Consider the following 20,463-nt stretch of genomic DNA (forward strand, 5'->3'; position numbering starts at 1 on the left):
TTTCTATACATTAAATTATATTTATTTATATTTTTTTACTTTAAAAAAATAGATTCCAATCTAATTTTCCATTATTTCTTAAGGGCTTCTATTTTAAGTCCCTACCTCCATTATTTTCTGTGGGAGAGAGTTGCAGTACCAGTGGTTGGCCATGTGTAGTACTGGACTTACTTCAGCTCTGAGCTGGAGTAATTTCCTACTGTGGGTCCCTTTTGGCTGTAATAACTTTAGAGTGCAGTTTGTGAATAGCAATAGGTTTCATATTTTATGGGTGGGTACTTGTTCATCCCTAATTCCCTCCCTGGTCCTCCCTTATTCCCTTTCAAACTCCTCTCTTTAGGAATAAACATTCCTCATTTTCCAGCCACGCCTCTGTCCCTCCCACATTTGCTATTAAAATGTATACTTAGGTGTGCTGAGACACTGCATTCGGGGCAGAGATCTCTGTACAGAACAAGATAGGATAGGTGGATGCATAATCTCTGCTTGAAGGTTTATGAATAGCATTTTGTAGTTCATTGCAGTATGACAAATCATACTACTAAGGGGCCGATTCCGATCCGGGTCGGAAGGGCACCGAACGCAATCCGGCCGGAAAAACTACGAGCCGTACGCGTGTTTTCCGGCCGACCCGTACAGCTATACGAGCGCGCAAGTACGATGTGAGCTACATGAAATTCATCGACCGAGTCGTTTCCGGGTCCGAACCGCTCCGTACGTCTCGGTCGGAAGCTAACCGTGGCGTGCAATGGATACGATTTACAACCGAGCCAGTACAATGCACGCGTTGGACAGCCCGTGCGAGCCGCAGTGTCCAGCTCACAGAAGCTCCCGGAGTTGGACTTCGGGGGTCCGCATCAGACCCCCTAACACCCGCAGCCCTACGACTCGGACACAGGGGAAGACCTATGGGTCTCCCCAACACAGGCATGTACGGTGCGGATGGCACAGATGCGTACCCACTGTAGGGGGCGCACTTGTGTGAGACGCACCTATTCAGTCAATGGGTGCCCATGTACGCGTCGTACGACCGGCTCCCATTGACTTCTATGGGAGTCCGACCGAACCGAGTCCGATAGCATACGTGCACATCGTTCTCGCTCGGTCGGACTGTAGGGGTCCGGCTCGGTCGGAAAACACTCCGGATCCGACTCGGTCGGAGTACTTTCCGACCTGGATCGGAATCGGCCCCTAAATGCGGTTTCTGAATAGGCCCCTATTCGTAAAAATCTGTGAATGATTGTAGTATGGCCTTTTGGAACAGAGTTCTGATGTTAGAAGATGGTGTTTTGACTACATTACCACTATGCGTTGTTTATTTGTAAAAACATTTCTCCAAATAACTTGGGAGCTGTTAGATATTGATGTATGAATTAATAATTGGGGCGTGTGAATACGAAATTGTCTGGGGTGTTGCAAATAATGGATGGCTCTATGGATAGTGCTCTGTAGCATGACATGTCATCACTGAGTTGTTGAATTGCAATAATTATTGTGGGTATGTACGCAGAGCTGAACTATGAGGAAATGTTTTTTCTTGCTCAGTGATAGAACATGGAATATTGTCGGATTAGTTTGTAATTGGTGTAGGATGTTTTCATTTGATTCTTGTCTTCTGATGCAGTGAGAATATACTGGTATATCTCTTTATACAAGTAAGTACACAAGCTCTACTTTTTAAATACAATGCATCCTGCCCTCTGAGTCTTTACAGCCTGTGTTAGGGGTGACCTTTAACTATTAAAATGTTTTAATATATATTAAGGGGCACTTATTCTCTTTTAGTTTGATACTGCGGACGTAAAACATGTGTTTTAATATGCTTGGGATAAGAAGGATGCCCTCGTGTATTTTACACTTCACATTAGGTACTCTTTGAATATCTTTCCTCGTGTACTCTTCAATCTTGAATTGTGGACTGATGGATTCAGAAACCTGGTGAGCTTTTAATCTCAATTTAGAAATCATTTTCGGCTCTTAATTCTTGTCTTTTACGCACCTTTTGGGATCTACAATTTTTCTAATCACTTGGGGAATTGTAGTGCAAATGTTATGGTGTCACAATGAGGAACAATATGCACATTACTTTTGATGTATTCATTTTTCAGCGACTTTTATTTTGGTACTCAGTGGGCTAAAAGTGATTGTTAAAGTTTCCTAAGAAATTGTTCTTGTTAGGTCCACAGGGTATTTGACCTTGGTGTAGGACTATTATAATGTGGTGTAATTTATTTTAAAATATAGCTCATAATTATTCTAGCCCTGAGGATGTCAATGGCATACAAGGAGCAGCAATGAAGCACATGTTGGCTAGAGGCGCTGCGTGGATTTGTACAATGTAGATGAATAATTAAACAACGCAAGGATCAACAGACAACACTATAATAAGATACATTTTATTACGAACTCAGTGCTCGAAAGCATCTTCGTGAATGTTGACCTTTCTTTGTTGATGGCTGATGTATTGGACATGTCTCCCTTTATTACTTGTCTCACTTTGCCGTATAGTGAATTTGTGAGTGTGCTCCAGATTTAGCTTGGTTTTATAAAAAATCCCACCAAAAGTCCCACCTACAGTACTTTCATGTATTAGATATTATTATTCCACAAATTAATGCATATAATTAATTTCAATTATTTAAATTATTTTTAGCAATAGCTACATTTATTTGTAAATAAAATAAGTTATTAATAGTATGTAACAAAAATCATAACATAATGTTTGTTTTTTATTTATATATACCTTTTAATAGTAAACTAAATGTATATTTTTTAAAAGCCAAAATAAATAAATAAATCTTTCCTAAGGCGTTCTACTTTAAGGGGCCTATTACGATGGCGGGCGGACTTTGGCCGTCCGCCACCGTACCGGGAAACTGGACTGGCTGCCACAGGTGCGGTGGTCCCGCCATGGGAATTAGGATGGCGGTGGCATCCCGCATATATTGCATTGTGGCGGGCGGTGCTGTAAGCAGCACCCACCACAATGCAATATATGCATGTTGTGCATTTGCATGCACAACGTGGCAGGCACCGCTCGGTGCCTGCCACATTGTGCATGCAAATGGAGGGGGGTACCATGGGTACCGCCCAAGTGCACCCCCAACTCCCCCAACCCCTGGGGTCCTGCAATGGGCCCCCAAAAGTGAACTCCGATTGGCTTTCCATGGCGGGGTCTCTGCCATGGAAAGCCCTGCACTGCTAATATGGATGGGGGTGTCATGCAGACACCGCTACCATATTGGAGCCCTTTTCCGCCCGGTCGCCTGTCCGACCGACGGAAAACCGTCAGACGGTCTTTCCATCCGCCGGGGTTCCCACCGCCATCGTAATTTGGCGGGGCGGATATGGTAGGCGGGTGGTGGAAAATGGCGGGTGGATCGTCACCGCCAGATGGGCTGTGGTGCTCTGCCCACCATCCTAGTAAACCCCTAAGTCTCTACGGCAATTATTTTCTACTGGAGAGTATTGCTGTATCAATGGTTATCAATATGTGCAGGACTTATTCCAGGTCTGAGCTGGAGTACATTGATTACAGTGTTGGGTAACATTAGAAGTGAAGTTTGCAAAAATAAATTGGGTTATGCTTTTGTTGGCGGATATCTTTCTTTCCCTAAACCCCTCATTAAACTCCCTAAAATCCCTCCTTTACTCCTGTCCAACCCCCCTCCTTTAGTAGTAGATATTCCCAATTTTCCAGCCACTTCTCCAGGTCCCCCTCACATTTACTACTAAGGGGTCGGTTACGATGTTGTCCGGAAAGGCTCTGAATGGCATTCAATACGTACGAATCGGATTTGGCACCCTTCACGACTCGGACACTTTTCTCAATGAGCGATTACGATGGCTGGAAAGCGTTCGGGCTGTCTGACTCGGTTCTGAACGACATTAGGAGTAATCGGGTTGGTCAGAGTCGAATTGTAGCGGTCTACGGACTGTGTTTCCAGCTCAGTGATTAGAATGTCAGATTCGGACAGTCTTTCGGAATCGGCAGTTCTGAGACGGATCACCTGTCAGAATCTGACTTTGGGGGCCCATGGCAGGACCCCTAAACCCGAGGCCCTCCGAATCGGGTACGTGACAGTACCCACAGGTCCCCTCTTTCCAACCATGCACAGTGTGGCAGGCATCATGGGGTGCCCACCACAGGGTGCAAGGTTTTCCCCAACAGCCCCTTTTGTCAATGGGAGTCTGCTTTCTCGTTCAGAACACAGGCTCCCATTGAAGTCAAAGGGAATCCGACTTAACGATGTTGGGAGGCATCGTAATCGGTCGGTCGAACTCACAAAACCTGATTCGTTTGGAAACGATTCTGAAACCGATTTGGTCGGAAGAGTTTCCTAACGAGATCGTAATCGGCCCCTGAGTAGAAAACTTAGATGTGTGAAGGTCTCCCTTTAGAAAATATAGGCAAGGTGGAGGTGAAGATTTCCAGCTGTAGGTTTGTGAGTTGCATTTTGTAGTAAGTACTGTAGTGCTACTTTCCATACTACAAAATCCGGTTTGTGAAATAGACCCATAGTGTTCAATGCTGTTCTAGACACTCCCAGTTGGACAAATAATAGAACCGAGATAAAGGAAAACAAAGGCCTGATTACAAGTGCAGCAGTTTTCCAACCACTACACTTGTGGTCGCACAGCAGTGGTTGTTTACCATCTGCCGGATTACGACTTTCAAAGTCGTACCTTCGGTGGACCGCTGCCTGCACCAGGGAACCGCCATTCCCTGGCTGTGGCCCGGGGGAGGCCCAATGTAACCTGCTGAGCGGGACTGGCGCAGTCCTGCTGAGCATATTATGAGTTCCTCCACCACCAGGCATTTTGCATGGTGGGCTCCCCACCATAAAAAGGCTGGTGGTGGAGGAACACAGGTGGCCCTACAGGTCCCCATGCTCCCCCCACCCTGGGGATGCATTCAGGGTGGCACACCATGTCCCCCTGTGTCGGCTATCACCTCCAGTTCCTGCACGGCATGGATGTCACGTTCTTTGCCGTGCTGGAAATTTTTTTGCCATTTCAATTGTAGTGTCTGTTTTTCTGGCACCCCCATGGAAATGGCAAAAACACCATAGGTCTGCACGAGATAAACTCGTAAACAGGTGAGTGGTCTTTGCACGGCTTTGGCCCAGCCGCGCCGTCAGGGAGCCAGCGTAGCTGTGCCAAAGTCATAGTCCGGCAAAAGATATTTTTCTTGGATGCATTTCATGAGGAAACTCATTAGGATTATTCAGAAATGCCAGTGCACCAAAACTTTAAAAAGGTTAAAAAGCTGAAGACGCTGGGGATTCTAGTTCTAACTCTATTAACTTTCCATTTTAAAAAGTCCAACACTCCATCTTCATCAGAAAATAAGCAACAATCCAATTCAGTATCATCCATAGGAAGCCACAGATGAGAAAGTGTATGAACAAATCAAGCAAATTAGAAATGTGCGTCAATTTTATAGCACAAAGGTGCGAAATGTGATAACAATACTGATGCAATTGTATAACAACACAATACCAGATGCCATAGCATGATTTTAAAACTTGTTGGATAGAACCATGTCCAATCACATTGTAATTACTGGAGTTTATATAGTACCTATTATCACTTTTTTGTTGTTCCTTAGTGCTGCACACAATTGGTGTTACTACCTTGCAAAATGTATCAACCTTTAAGGAAGGGAAGGTTGTTACAGTGACTTGCAGGTTCACCAAAGATCTCAGTCTTCAGCTATACACGCATCCTACATCACTGACCATCTTCCACCTCAGAGACAGGTAGTGTAGGCAAGGGGTGTTGAAAGAGGGGCAGTTTCCAACAATCACATAATTTGAAGGAAATCAAAGTTAGTATGTTGTTGCTAGAGAGAGCTTTCTTATGCAAAGATTATCAGGACCAGCCTGAGATGGTAAGAGGCCAGATACCGCCTCTGCTGTCAGTGGCATGTCTGAGACTGCTGTACACAGACTGATTAAGTATGGGAGACTAGAAGAACTCCAAATAAGTGACAGGGATAGAGAGAGTGTGCCCAAGATTGCTTTGCTGTTTTTATGGCAGTTATGTGCCTCATGGTCGGGTATACAAAGCACTTCCCACGGCCAGTCCCCTAACACCCCTATTAAATGATGTGTATTTGTAAAGTGCACTTTCAACCAGAAGGGTATATTGGTGCTAACTAACAGATGTTTATTGTTACCCAACTCAATGGTACTCAGTTTTATATCAACCTCAAAATGATGAAAGGCTGAGTGGACTTGCCAGGATTTGAACCTGTGATCATGAGGTCACACACAGGACCCTACAGTGGACACATTAGTCCACTAAGTCATCAGATGGATGCTGCCACTTCCCGCTGATTGTTTCCATTGACACCGGACCCTCATAATCTTCAGAGAAACATCACTTGTAAACCAGCAACATGGTGTATAGTACAGAATCTCTGATATTTTGCTAGTGGCCACGTAAATAGCTAACACCCTGTGCTATTTGCATGGCTGCCGGCCAAATATCAAACACCCATTGCTGTTTTACTTGAAGCCAGGTGAACAGCGACGTTTCTGCGCTATTTGTATGGAGACTGGCGAAATCATGTACAATCTCTGCCATTTAACTGGCACCCTGGTAAATAGCAAGGTTTCTTTGCCTCTTGTCCAGTCATTGACCACCTCTTATATATCTCTGCTATTTAAGCTGTGGCCAGGTAAATAGAACATCTGCATAGGCGCCAGCAAAATAATATACATTCTGAGAAGATGTTGTGCTATTTATACTGCTGCCGGCCAAACAGTATGCACTCTGCAATTTCACCCATGGCGGGGGAAATAGCGACGTTTCTCTCTTGTAAGCTGCCAGCCAAGCAATACACAATCTATTTGCCAATGTCCTAAAGAGCTACCTGCTTCTACGAACGACACAGTTATGCTTTGTAATCTTACTCCCCTTCAATAGAAGCAAGAGAGAATCAATGAACTACAGTCAGCAGTGCTTCGGCCTGAACTTCACAAGGTAAAAGAACCAATCGACAACAGTGGCAGTCTTTATATGGGTCCATGTATGCTCTCCCATCCTCTCTCCTTAAGGCAAAACTTCGGATTAAAACAGACTCGTACAAATGAAATAAAACCAACAGTAGCATTAAACCAAGATGAAAGAGTAGAACCTCATTTCTGTTTGCCTGAAAAGAATCTCCATTTTGGACTTGGGGTGGATACCATAGGAGCTGAAGCAGACAACAACACATAGAAAATCTGTCAATATCTGTGCATAGAGAGTAAAGGGAACATACTCGCCTCTCTCTCTATAATAAAATTAGGATATTCCTTTTATATTCTAGTTTCTGGGTTGGTGACTCTTCTTATGCATGTTGATTGCTGATGGTTTGCAACACATTATTCTAATTGTAGAAATTCTAAACCAACCAGCTATTCCTGTTAGGCCTCTACAGGCCATGGCTCCTCGAACTGAATGTACCTCAATAGACGACATTGCAGCATTCTATTTGTGAAAGAGGAAAAGTTGTGCAGTACCACGTCTGCAAATAGTCATGCGCTGTTGGTGTCATCTAAATGTATTCATGTAAATCAAATCTAGTGTTGTGTGCTGCTGGCGTTGCACTATGGTCCAATGTTGAGGCAGCAGTATCTTCTAATAATAATTAATATATTTAAACAACTAGGAAATAGTAAGGCCCAAGTATTTTGATGCAAATCCAGTTTTACAAAGACTTGTAAACCTGGGTTTGTGCCAAAATGGTGCAACCTGACAGAGGCGTAACGAGGAGAAATATCTTAATGTCTCCTCGTTACTTCCTCTTTCCATGTGTGATGCATTCCGCTGCACACATAGGGCCTGATTAGAAGTCTGACAGCCCACTGACCACCAGACTCGTGTGGTTTCGGCAGTGGCGATCTCCCGCCTGCCCGTACTACTATGATTCGGTTGGTTGGACCCCTACGCTGCCAGGAAACTGCAGTTCCCTGGCAGTGTTGTGGTGGTCAGGACGCTGCAATATGCTTGGCGGGACCGCCGTTGTCCCGCCAAGCATATTACGAGTTTCCTCTCGACAGGAGGTATCATGGACGTTCCTCCTTCAAGAACACTGTGACAGAGAAGAAAAAAAGTGGGTCCTGCAGCACCCCCCTGTGCCTTCTCGGCATGGGGATGCAAGCAGGGGGCCACATGTACGTACACCCCAGTTCCTGCACAGCATGGACATTTCAGTCCATGCCGTGCAGGAACTGTTTTTGGCATTCCCATTGTGGTGCAAATTTCCTGTAGCACTGCCGTGGGAATGCCACAAACGAGCCCGCCAGACAAGAGGAAACTCCTAAGCTTTGGCGGTGCGGGGCCGGGGTGCAGGGCGTACTAGGTGCTGCGCCACCAAAGTCATAATCAGGACCATAGAGAGAGGAATATGCGCTTAAGGATTGTTTCTGTGCAGAAAGGTATCGCTCTGTGCACAAAAACAATCCCGCGTGTAATGCAAGCACCCTTGCACCATAGTGTGAGGGTGCCCGCATTGGAGCTAGGCAGCACACTGTGTGCCAGGAATCGGGGAGAGCAAACGTGCTCCATATTTTAGTACATAAGGTGCATTTCTGTTCTCTCTGTTTCACGCAGTGCAGCACAGCAAGTTGCATTGCTGCATTGCGTGAAAGAATAGTAAATCTGGCCCCCAAATCTCAGTGCTCCTTGAACGTCATTTCACAATGATGCTATAAAGCATTCCAAAGCAAGTTATAACACAGGTCCATCAAGGTTTCTGAAAGAAATGAAAACTCATGGGAAGATGTGAGAGGACCATTTGGTAACTCATATTCCTTTAAAGATTGAACTTCACACAACCTGTGATATTCATGAAAATAAGGGTATTCTATACTGGCTGAACCATTTTCCATTCTACAAGTAATAGTAAAAATACTCCTGTAGGGGAATATTTCCGTGTGAATTTTTTCTAAAGCTCTGACTATAGTGGTAAAGTATGTATACACCACTTTTAGGATTAGATGATGTATGTATCGACAGTCATTGAATAATTGTAAAACCAATTTGACATCCCAGGTACACATGAACCCTCCAGTTGTCTGATGAAAGAACATCCCCGAGATGTCCTGCTGATTGCATCTTGAAATGATGGTAAAGGTCTGGTTCCCTAAAGTTCCTCAAGTTTATCACTGTCTGATGCTTTAAGATTTTTTTTTTTACCAATAACATATTTTTTGTTACCCTGTCAATGAAAAAATATTCCGGCACAAATTTCCTGAGATATTAACAGAGCTTCATCTCATAAGAAACGATTCATTCCCAATTCGAATCTTTTGCGCAAAACTCGAAGTGAAACCTTGAATCATTTGAAAAATCCAAAGGTTCATGGAAATACTCTGCCAGTGTTGTGAGAAGAGAGAAATCCTACCAGCTGCTTTGGTACCAGATGTACTTTGAGTTCCCATCTTTTACAGAATTGGTCTGGGTTTGTGCGCTGATACAACAACAACATTCCCTTCGTCTTTGGAGATAGAAGCCATGGGTAAGCGATCGCTAGAAGAGGCCACTGCCGCTGGGCTTCAGCCGTAGTGGTGGGCAGGAGGGGCCCAGGATATCCAGCTGTGTCAAAACACCACAGACGAACGCTTGCATTACCATTGGGGAATATTGGGCTTCGTCTGTAGAGGTGAAACCGGCCACATGCTGCCCATCTCTCTTTTTTAAACTGTACTTTATTACTTTTGGGTTTTAAACACTACAACCACACACACAGTCATGTCATAGGCTCAGCGGTCCATCCATGACAAGCATTATAGATTGAGCCGCGTCAGAACCCCCACTGTCAGAGGCAACACCAAACAGCAATAATCCGTTTGAGCACCGATCATCTTGAGGTAGATGCAAATATTAATAGCGCCGTGGTAGACACAGTAATATTATTGGACAGTGCTAAATAACGTTATCATCGCCAGTATTTGAGGCAAGATGCAAAGTGAAGAGTTCCACAGTGTCTCGTGGATGCGGCATCTTTCAGCCAGTCGGCAACCTTAGGGCGAGGGGCCCTCACCCAGCGAGCTGCTTTTCTCCCCAGAAGTAGGACCCCCACCAGTCACCTGACCGGCTCTGTAAATTCGATAAGTGTAGCCCAGCAGGGCTGTCAGGTGTAGAGTCCACAGTGGTTTCCCCTCTCTCCTCTATGGCATGGAACATTTATTTCCAGGAGTGTCTGATTGGTGGGCAGTCCCATGCAAGATGGAAGAAGCAGGGGGGGTCACATGGGTACAGAGGGTACTGCGCAGATCTTGCAGGGTCTACTTTATGAAAGTACTTTGGAATACAATGTAATATATTAATAAACTTGGAGTGGAGCTGCTTATATCTGCAATTCAAAGATATGAATTTAATTTGGGAGCAGCACTATTGCCAGTTATCTCAGCCTATATATATTGAGCGAGATCTGTTTTCTACTTCTCCAGGGCTCTACGGTCAGTACTTGTACAAGTCTCCATGTTCAAGGTGTGCTGCGCGGAGACCGCACCCCTTCTAATCTGGGCTTTGGATGAGTTGGATGAATGGGGGGATCTCAAGCACTTCCAGGGGGGAGGTAGGCCAGGCAGATAATGCTGCATGTTGCATGCATATATGTAATCATAAACGTCAAGTGGTGCCTGTATCAGCACAAAATTGGCCATGGGTAAGAAATGCACATCTGTAAATAGTTGTCCCACCTTAAGCTTGCCCTCCTCTCTCAACTGGAGCATCACTCCTGTGTCTAACATTAAAAGAAGGGAGGGGTTATTAAGGAGAGGTATTTGTGGTGAGTAAAAGTGCTCAGGAGATAGACCAGGGGGTGCACCAGACAGTCTTTAGGGTCTGGACTGAGCTCAAGACTCTGGTGGCTATGTAGGTACAAAGTTCGCCCAACAGTCCCTGATCTTTTTCTATAGGGACATGTGGCGCATCATGTGTCTGATGAAACCAGAATGCAGCATATTGTGATTGTGCTGCGGGGTAATATCTTTACATATCTGGCTCTGAAAAACCTCCCCGGTCATAAGGTAGTGCATGTGCCTCCCAACGTAGCCCTGGCCCGCCAAGACCAACCTTGTAAAAGCTGTTTTTTAGTTTTGAAAAAAAAGGACTGATTCAGTGGTATTGGGATGTTCTGGGAGAAGTTTAAAAATTGGGGAGCACTAGCATTTTAATCGGTGCAAATCGCCTGCCCATTGATAATGGAAGTGGGTTCCACCTCTCAATTTATTCAGTTAGTTTAGCGCGCGCAGGGCCGTAGGCTTCCAGTATTATTTGGTACCTATCAACTGTGTGATCCCTAAGTATCAACCTGAATCAGAACACACCAGTGCAAAGAGGAGTGTATCGCTGGCCTGTGGGAACCTGCAGTTAATGGAAACATTTCACATTTGGAACAGTTATTTCATATGGCAGACGTCTCTCCCTACCACACGATTTCTGCTATGAGCTGCTCAAGATTTGTTTCTGGGTCTTCTACATAGAGCAGTATGTCATCAGAATATGACTACAGTAATATATGCTTATTTGATAATAGCCCCCGATGATTGAGTGCAGTTTGCAACGAGGGGGTCAGTGGCTCCATGGCAAGAGCGAATAGGAGTGAGAGGGGACACCCTTATCTGGTGCCCTGCTGATGGAGAATGGTTCCAAAAAGCAACTATTAATGCTGATCCTTGCAAGGAGGCTTGTATATAGCAGGTTAATTATGTTCAATATTTTAACAGGAATGCTCATTCTACATAGCACGGTGAACAGAAAAGGCTACTCAAGTTGGTCAAATGCCTTCTTGGCATCAAGGAGCACAGATGTGGTAATTAATCTAATTGGAAATTAGTCTTTGACACTAACCCATTTCATTTTTGGTAAGGGAATTCTGAACTTGCATTTCACAAAGACCCAAGAGTACTGTTGTTTGGATACTTAATGCTGAATTTATGTCATAGGCAAACACTGATCATGCATGTGTGCCATGAAATAGGCCTGTCCCACAGACTGTGGTCTTGTTTGACTGGGAGAGGGCCCAAAGCACTACCCTCATGGTGATGTAAGGCTACCACCTTCACCAGCAGTTGAGCAGCACAAGCGCTGTGGTGGCAGTATACTGTGTGGTGATCAGTATTAGCGAATAGATCTATTTTACCCTGTGTCACTGAAGTGAGACCTACAGACTCACTCACCTTTTTAAAAGTTCTGCTGCTGTGTGATTAACCTACGACTTGCCTACATCAGGTAGATGTTGAGTGCTGCATAGCCTAGGAGTGGTGACTCTGTGTTGGTTGCATGTGTGCTTGGGAAGGGTACACTACAAGGATTGTGCAGTACTGTGCAGTACATGTGTGGTGAGTACATGTGTGGGGTGTATGTATGCCTGAGAGTAATACATTACATACAGTGCCTGTGCAGGGACTGCATGTGCTGGGTTTATATGACATTGCATAAAGTACAATACATGAAGGTTGAAGGGTTGTGCAGAACGCACATAGTGATTGTGTGTGCTGGCAGTGCTTGTGATTTAAAATAAGAATACCCTGGTTGAATATAGAAAAGCGTAAGTGCTGAACAGTGCACACAGACTGAGTGTGTGTCCTGAATGCATGTGTACATGTGAGGATATAGTGCATAGAGGTATTAGTCCTCTACACAAAATGTGCTATGAATGTACACTGAGTGAGTGTGCGTGCAATGGTATATTGTATGGAGGACCCGGGTTCCATTTTGGGAAGCTCAGGCCTGCCTCGTGAAGACAGGAGGAGGAGAGGAATCCCCCAGAGAGATCTATGGATTGCTCCATTCCTGTGAGCTGGGTGGGGACACAATGGAGGGAAAAAAAGAGTTGGGGCTGATACGAGAAATATAAAGATTATAGCTGGGGGTCTGGGATTAACCTTTTGATGCCCATATCATTTTGGCTGAAATCCAGGTGTGAACTCTGGTCATTCACATTTGGACAATCAGCTTCGCAGTCGTGGCTGCTGTGGCACATCTATTTTATTGAGGAAGATGAAAAGGAGAAGTGCCCACTCCAAACTAAGCAGAACCCAATATAATACTTCAAACACCCAGACCCTAAATCACATTTGGTGTCTGGGAAAGGACAATAGGAAGGGGAGGTTGATTCTCCACAAATTATCATCTGCCAAGCAGCCAGACGGACTGTGTGAGGAGGCAAGTCTTCTTCCTATGACCAGGGCTGGTGGCCAAGGCTTGCAAGTCTCCCTGCTGGGGTAGGGGACATTGTCCAGGGAAACCAAGATCACCTGCCCTGGAGCCTGGAGCACCATTGCCTGCCTGCTTGCCAAGACCAGGGTGCCATGTGAGGAAGAGGAGAGCATTAGATGTAGAGAGGTCTAGTGGTGAGCCCTGCCGAGAGGAATCCCAGAGCGAGGTGTGAGGAGAGTGGCTGCGCACCAATCATGTCATTGCCCATGTGAAGGAACAGTTTCACGACGTACATATTCTAGGAGATGGCCTCCGTAATCTCTGCTGTGTTAATTGAGCTGTGAAGGAAAAACCAGGCCGGTACCCCCATGCTCCCATGACCCCGTATGCCAGTTGGGAGCTATAGAACTCCCCCACTTTGCTAAGGGAAGAACAACTTACATTTTATGACTGCCGAGTGGAGCAGCTCAGATCACTGGAGACTGCCCTGCAGTGCTGCTCGATAGGAAGAGCCTGCGCTTCCAAGTGCTGCCACGTCCGTTGCGAGCAGCCAACTTCGCCGTGCAGGAACCAGACTGTGGAGCATTCGTGGAAAGGGCACTCGCTGCACTGATTAACACTGCCACACAGCCGGGGTGGGTAAGACTGAAACCGGGTCTTAGGTGTCCGGGGCGATTCACTCCTGAATGTGCTGCGGCACCATAGACACTTTTGACTGCAATCCTGGAGAGTCGAAAGGGAGATCTTGAGTATGGCCTAATAGTTTGCATTCCCTGATGCAGCCACCAGTGAATGGGGAATAACCCGGAACACATTACACAAAGGAGGGTGGAACGGGGTTTGCCTGACAACTACTAGAGCACCAACCTCAAGGGGGATTGTGAGGTTGGTTCTGAATGTCGTATTCCTTTGCACGTGTAGAATTAGAAATAAAATACTACTTTTTCTCATAAAAGCAAGTATTTGGCTGGACCTTGATTTATTGTTTGTATTGTCTGCACTTTGATTTAAGAGTCATGTGCACAGACCAGTATCTACACCCCCTCCACCCCCCCCTCCCAGGGGGCCTTGATTGCTCGATCACAGCAACCACTGAGAGTCAAGTACAGAAGGAATACTCGGCCCAGTTGAACAGGATCCATAATAATCTCGGGCCCAAGGACATAAGAAGTAAAAGGCCTCAACCACCACAGGTGGGTCCTGGGCCCTCCGAAAGGGGTTCTGACAAGGCACAGTTGTGAAAAGAACCTTGTCCTTGCAGGCAGACCAGGCACCTTCTACTTCTTTCTAGGTTTGGCAGCAGAAGCTTTAGATATGTTGCAGAGTTCATGTAAAAAACGGAAGCACATATTGAGAAAGCAGCCTTCGGCTCAGCTTCCTTTAGGGATTTACTTGGTTGGATCAGCCCATTCTCGCTTGTTTAATGTGTCTTTCATATTTTGAATTAGGACTAAGATGGATTTATACCTTTTATATTGATGACTGGAAAATGAGTCCATTTCCAGCATCACATTGTGATGCAAAGTATAACTACATGACAATTGAACAGTATTTACAGGTCTGTTTTTATATTTTGAACAAAGTGTGGCATTGACAATCCAAGCAGCACTCTTACTGAATGTTTGCTTGCTTATTTGAAACAAATAAATAATGCATGCGATTATGGTCAAAGTTTGTTTGATGAGATAGAAGGAATTAATCACATTTAATGCAATGGATACCCTTAGCACTTGGCCAGGAACACATATTAAATATTGACAGATAACTAGAGACTAAGACTATTATTGTAATGATGTTTAGCTGTTGCGTATCTAAGACTATAATTTTTATGATTTTTAGCTGTTGCATAATTCAAGCAAAAACGATGAAGTTACATAAGCTGATTAATTTCTTGTTAAAGTCAATATTAACAGACAAACCTGATAAAAGAGACAACAATTTCTTGCTTCTCAAATAACCAAAGCAATTTGCAATCAGGCCTCATCCAACCTAGCCCCCGCCCCTCCATTCCTAAACTCAGTCAAACAGGACTCTCTGTTGAAAACTTTATGCATTACCTTCAAAAAGAATACTCTTATCTGAACATCAGAACATCAGCAATTATATTGACATGAAGAGTCTAAATGAGTGTGCAAGAGACAAGTTCAGAAACTCTTTTCAGACACTTTCCCTCTAATTGGTTAAAGAGAACATTGGCCTAAGAATAGTAGATGGAAATCGATGTAGTGTCGCAGAGAGCAATATGATTATTTGATGCTCGTAGAAGTACTACAAACACGTATGACCCTTATGAAGTAGTACATTCATTGGGTGCTCCCATCGTGGTAAAGACACTGCATGCTGTCATCTCTTTATGGCATGTATATGACAGGGAGCTAGTAAAAATTACATCCATATACTTAATAATAAGTGTTAGACCTGACATGCTTGGTGCTGTCCTCCCCCAGCTTGTGCTCCGGAGTTCAATAACTTCCAAAAAAAGAGACTATGGCCCAGATGTTCGACCAATTTGCTAGTGCAAAATCGGTCGCAAACCAATTTGCTCATGCAAAATTAGCCATATGCCATGTCCGACAGGCACTCGCAAAACCAAATTTTGCAATGCGAATGAATACCGACTCGCAAAAAAAAGCGACCGGTATTTGTGCCCCGAAAATAGCGATTCGCAAATTGTAAGTCGCAAAACGGCGTAATTTGTGACTTGCAATTTTAAATGGTCGTACATCTGGCCCTAAGTCTGAACGAACAAAACTTCACCGCAGCCTCATCCAGCGGCTCCCCAATGACCACTCCTCTTCCTTGGACACCGCTGGCTGCTTTGCCCCACTGAACTTTGCTTTCTCAGACATTTGTCTTCAAACTTTCTTCTACGTCCGAAGGTAAGTACAGAACTGGCCCAATATACTTTGTGTATCTACTTGGTGCTCCATTGCGGTTGTCCATAATGTTCAACTTTGCCCCAGTCTTGCGTGACTATATGTCCGCGGTTGACGCTTTGATCTTTTAGGCACTATTTTAATGTCAAACTTAAAAAATTCATAAGTTCGGATCTACTGATTGTATTTTTGTCATTTTGGTGTAAAATATTTTATTAAAATGTACTCTGTTTTTCTAAATCGGTGAGGGACTTTTCTTGCATTGTATTATCACTTTATAACTCTTTATTATATATATTTATTTATTTATTAAGGAGTTTTATATAGCGATGGCCAGACCCGAGGGTATCGGAGTGCTTTACAACAGTTTTAATGCAAGAGTTACACAATAAGGCAGAGGTATACATATTGGTTCGGAAGTCCAGCATGTTGTGCTACATTGAGGTAGGGAAGTCCTGAGAGAACCTCGATGAGTGCAGGATGTCGTGGGCTGAACCTCATTCAGGTAGGGGGGAACGAGTAAGGGGTCAGGGAGCGGGGCAGAGGTAGGTGTTAATGACACAGTGTCAGGGGGCTGCAGAATGCAGGCTAGTGCGCTTTGGCGGCGGCTATCGGTTTGGGAAGGCACAGTTGAGGAAGAGGTCTTTTAGGAGGTTTTTGAATTTTACAAAGGAAGGAATAGTCCTGATATCAGCTGGGATGGAGTTCCAGATTTTGGGCGCATTTCCAGCGGAGGATCGTGCAGCGTTTTTTTTGTTTGCGTGTTTTCATAGGGATTAGTAGTAGGGTGATGGAGCTCCTGAGGTTGCTTCTCTGACCGGCCTTCTTGAGTTTGGAGGCCAGGTAGTCGGGTTTCCATGTGTGCAGGGCTTTGTGCGTGAGGCAGGCAGTTCTGAAGCTTGCACGCATTTCGACTGGGAGCCATTTTAGTTCTCTGAGTGCGGGTGATATGTGATCGTATTTCTTAACTCCAATGATCATACTGGCTGCTGCATTGAGAGTTGTTTTGAGGGGAACTAGGTGGGATTTTACTGTACCGGTGAGGACTGCATTCCCATAGTCGAGTCTAGATAGCACCAGTGATTGAGTGGCTTGTTTGAGGTCCTTGGGCAGTATGCAGGGTTTTATTTTGTTGAATAGCATCAGATTGAGGAATGCACTCTTTGCGGAGTGCTTAATGTGTTTGGCCATGTCAAGTTTTGGGTCTAGGGTGATTCCTAATGATTTTACAGAGTTAGCCAGAGTGAGATTACCGTTGAGAGCATCGATTGCTTTTAACCATTCTTCGATTTGGGGGGTTTCTTCTTTGTTGGAGATGAGGAGGATTTCAGTTTTGTCTTGGTTGAGTTTAAGGTGGTTTATTGATAGCCAGTGTTGGACTACTCTTAGAGTGTTGTTGAGTCTCTGAATGTCATCAATGGAGGAGGTTTCAAGATACATTTGGGTGTCATCTGCATAGAGGTGGAAGGGGATGCTGGCTTTTTTGAGTAGGGTGGTGAGGGGTTCCATGCATATGTTGAACAGTTGAGGGGAGAGCACTGAGCCTTAGGGGACACCTCTGCTGACAGGGTGGAGGTCGGACGTAAAGGTTTTGATTTTTATCCTTTGGGAGCGGTTGTGTAAGAAGGAGGAGAACCAGTGTAGGACCCTCTCATCTGCGCCTACCCTATCTTGGAGAGCGTTGATGAGTAGATTGTGATAAACCGTATCAAAGGCTGCTGATAGCAGGCGCGTAGCTAGGGGGGGGCGGTGGGGGCGGTCCGCCCCAGGGGGCACTATTTTTGGGGCGGCAGCCGCGCGGCACTGGTAGCCCGTTGCGGCGGCCTTTATAATTTATTTGGGGACACTGACACTACTGTTAGAGTAGCGTCAGTCAGTGTCCCCAAATAAATTATAAATGCCGCCGCAACGGGCCACCAGTGCCGCGCGCGCGTCCCTCTTTGAAATGCAAGCGCATGCGCACCGCCACCACCTAGCATAGGCCCGTGACGTCGAAGGACACGAGCGCTTCTGCTAGGTTGACACGATCCGGGCGGAGGTGGTGGCAGGGCGACGGAGCTGCAGGCAGAGAGGAGATACAATACAAATCTGCGAGTCTAGGTAAAGCGATGTACCGCCCTAGGCTCAAAGCAGTTAATTGTTCGGGGACGACGGGACGTGGACTACAGGCAGGGCAGAGACCAGAGGACCCTCCACGGCACTTTCTGAGAACACCGGGCGCAAGTAAGTGATGTTAGATGAAGGGGAGAGGATGTGGTCCGTCGGCCGGACTAAACTGCCGCCTTTGGTGCTGGAAACTAGAGTTCGAGCCTCGAGGTCACCACACCAGGTGCTGCTGGCTTCCTGGGGGCGCCGTGTTTGTAAGTTTATTGCTTTTGAAGCACCTGCTGCAGCGTTTCTCTTTCTCCCCCCCCCCCCCCAATTACCAGGCCTCACATAAATGTCAAGATAACTCGTGTGATTAATTACCTTCCTGGCGAGAGATCCGCATTTTGTATAGTTGAGGTTTTGCTTTAGGTGGTTAGTGCAGAGGGTTAATATGCCTGCTGCAAAGAACGTGTACCAAGTAGATTACAGAGTGGGTATGATGTAAACAGATCAGCAGGTTACTGCTTTCAAAAGAGACATCCTTTTGTTACTTGCAATTTATAACTTAAAGTCCTAATATAGCACAGTGAGATATTAACTTTCATCCTGGAACTGCATACAGACTGCAAAGTATACATTATTAGAACATTAATTAATGTTGCAAAAAGGGTTAATTTGGCTTGAAATCGATTCTTATTATTAAAGAAAACTCCCAACTATGCGGTTTCATTTTCGCCTCGGAGTTTGTGCTTCTCCACACCAAGCACTCTTAAACTATACTACCTATCAGTATGGATGACATGTGACTCCTACACTTTTAGTCCTTTGGCTTATGTAACATTTCCTACACTGATTTACACGCGTATGATTGATTGTCTCTGTGTAATGTGTGTGTGATGCAAAGTGCTCGGACACCCTACACTGGTATGAGTGGCGCTATAACTAATTCAGTGCATCTGAGAGAGTGTGGTTATGGAGACTTGGTCACTGTTAAAGGGTGCTAGCGAGAGATACCTATGGTGGTGGAGGTGGTCATTGGGGCGGCGCCAACAAACATTGTCGCACAGGGCGCCACCAGCACATAAGCCGGCCCTGGCTCTAATACCTTCGGGTCGAGTTTGCGCTATATAAATATGCCAAAAAAAAAAATATACGTTTTGTGAGTTCTGCTATAAGCACAGTTGCTCCAATGTGCTTCCGTGTTCACACTCCACTGAGTGGGGGTGAAGGAGGGTGTGTTTGTGATATGTTTATAGCTTCTTTAGTTTCTTGAATTAAACTTGCCATGGGTTTATGGTGAACCTGTGTGTCAGTGTTGAGCTGTGATATCTAGCAACCATATGCATGACGTTACACATTCTGCAGTAAACATGTGGTAGGTGCATAACATCTTGAAATAGTTTTTCACGTGTGATGCACTGGACAGTCCATGAACTGATTGGCTACAGACCGCCACTGTTTCACAGCCTAGCTAATGCATGCAGTAGATGACCCGAGGCCTGGTGATTGTGTGCGAGCAGGTGATTGCTTGGAAGTGAGATCACAGAGAGCCATCACTGGGTCAAATCTGTGGAAGTTCTGCATGCTTTCACAGATACACAGCACCAAGTGACAATGGCTGTCTCTTCAAAGCACCAGCCATAGTCTGTGCCTACCTGCTCCACAGGGTTGTATGTGATTTCATAGGAAAACGGTTAAATGCCACATAAACTGACTGTTGGAAACTTTCGGGATGAATTGCATTCACCATTTCATAGAAACCGATGAATAGATTTAGCATGCTTATTGTTTAAGGTGTAAATCAAACCCTTCAGGATGTCATGATTGCAAAAAAAATCACAATATCAACACTTTTGTAAAAATGCCTCGCATTTTACAAAAGTGCCTGTGAAATCTTGATAATGCTTAAACTTTTGCCCTCCCCACCGCCCACTCGTGAGGTTGGATCACTGCAATGCTAAAATGTTTTAGTGGCGCAGGCCCTGCGCCTTCTGCAGCAAAGCAACTCTTTCTCTCCTCTTCAGCGCGAATATCCAAAACCAGCCTTACCCCAGCTAATTTAGCAGCAGAAGTAGGCTCCAGCCCCTGAAGGTGGGGCTAATATGTGCGTTCTCTCTTTTTAGTAATATAAAACCTGCGGGACTGTGAAACTGAATAGCTCCTCCACACTTCTTTCTGGACTGATTATTTATGTTTCAAAATGTGCACACACTGCACTACGATGCGGAAGGAGTGGGTGGAGGAGTGGTAATACGTCCGCAGCCAGCAAGAAGGCCCAGCAAGTTAAGACCTCTAGTTTTACCTGCAGGTCAGAAGTTTGAATCGCAGTAAAGTGGAT

This window comes from Triturus cristatus, chromosome 2_2 (assembly GCF_964204655.1).
Source record: "Triturus cristatus chromosome 2_2, aTriCri1.1, whole genome shotgun sequence".
Classification (NCBI taxonomy): domain Eukaryota; kingdom Metazoa; phylum Chordata; class Amphibia; order Caudata; family Salamandridae; genus Triturus; species Triturus cristatus.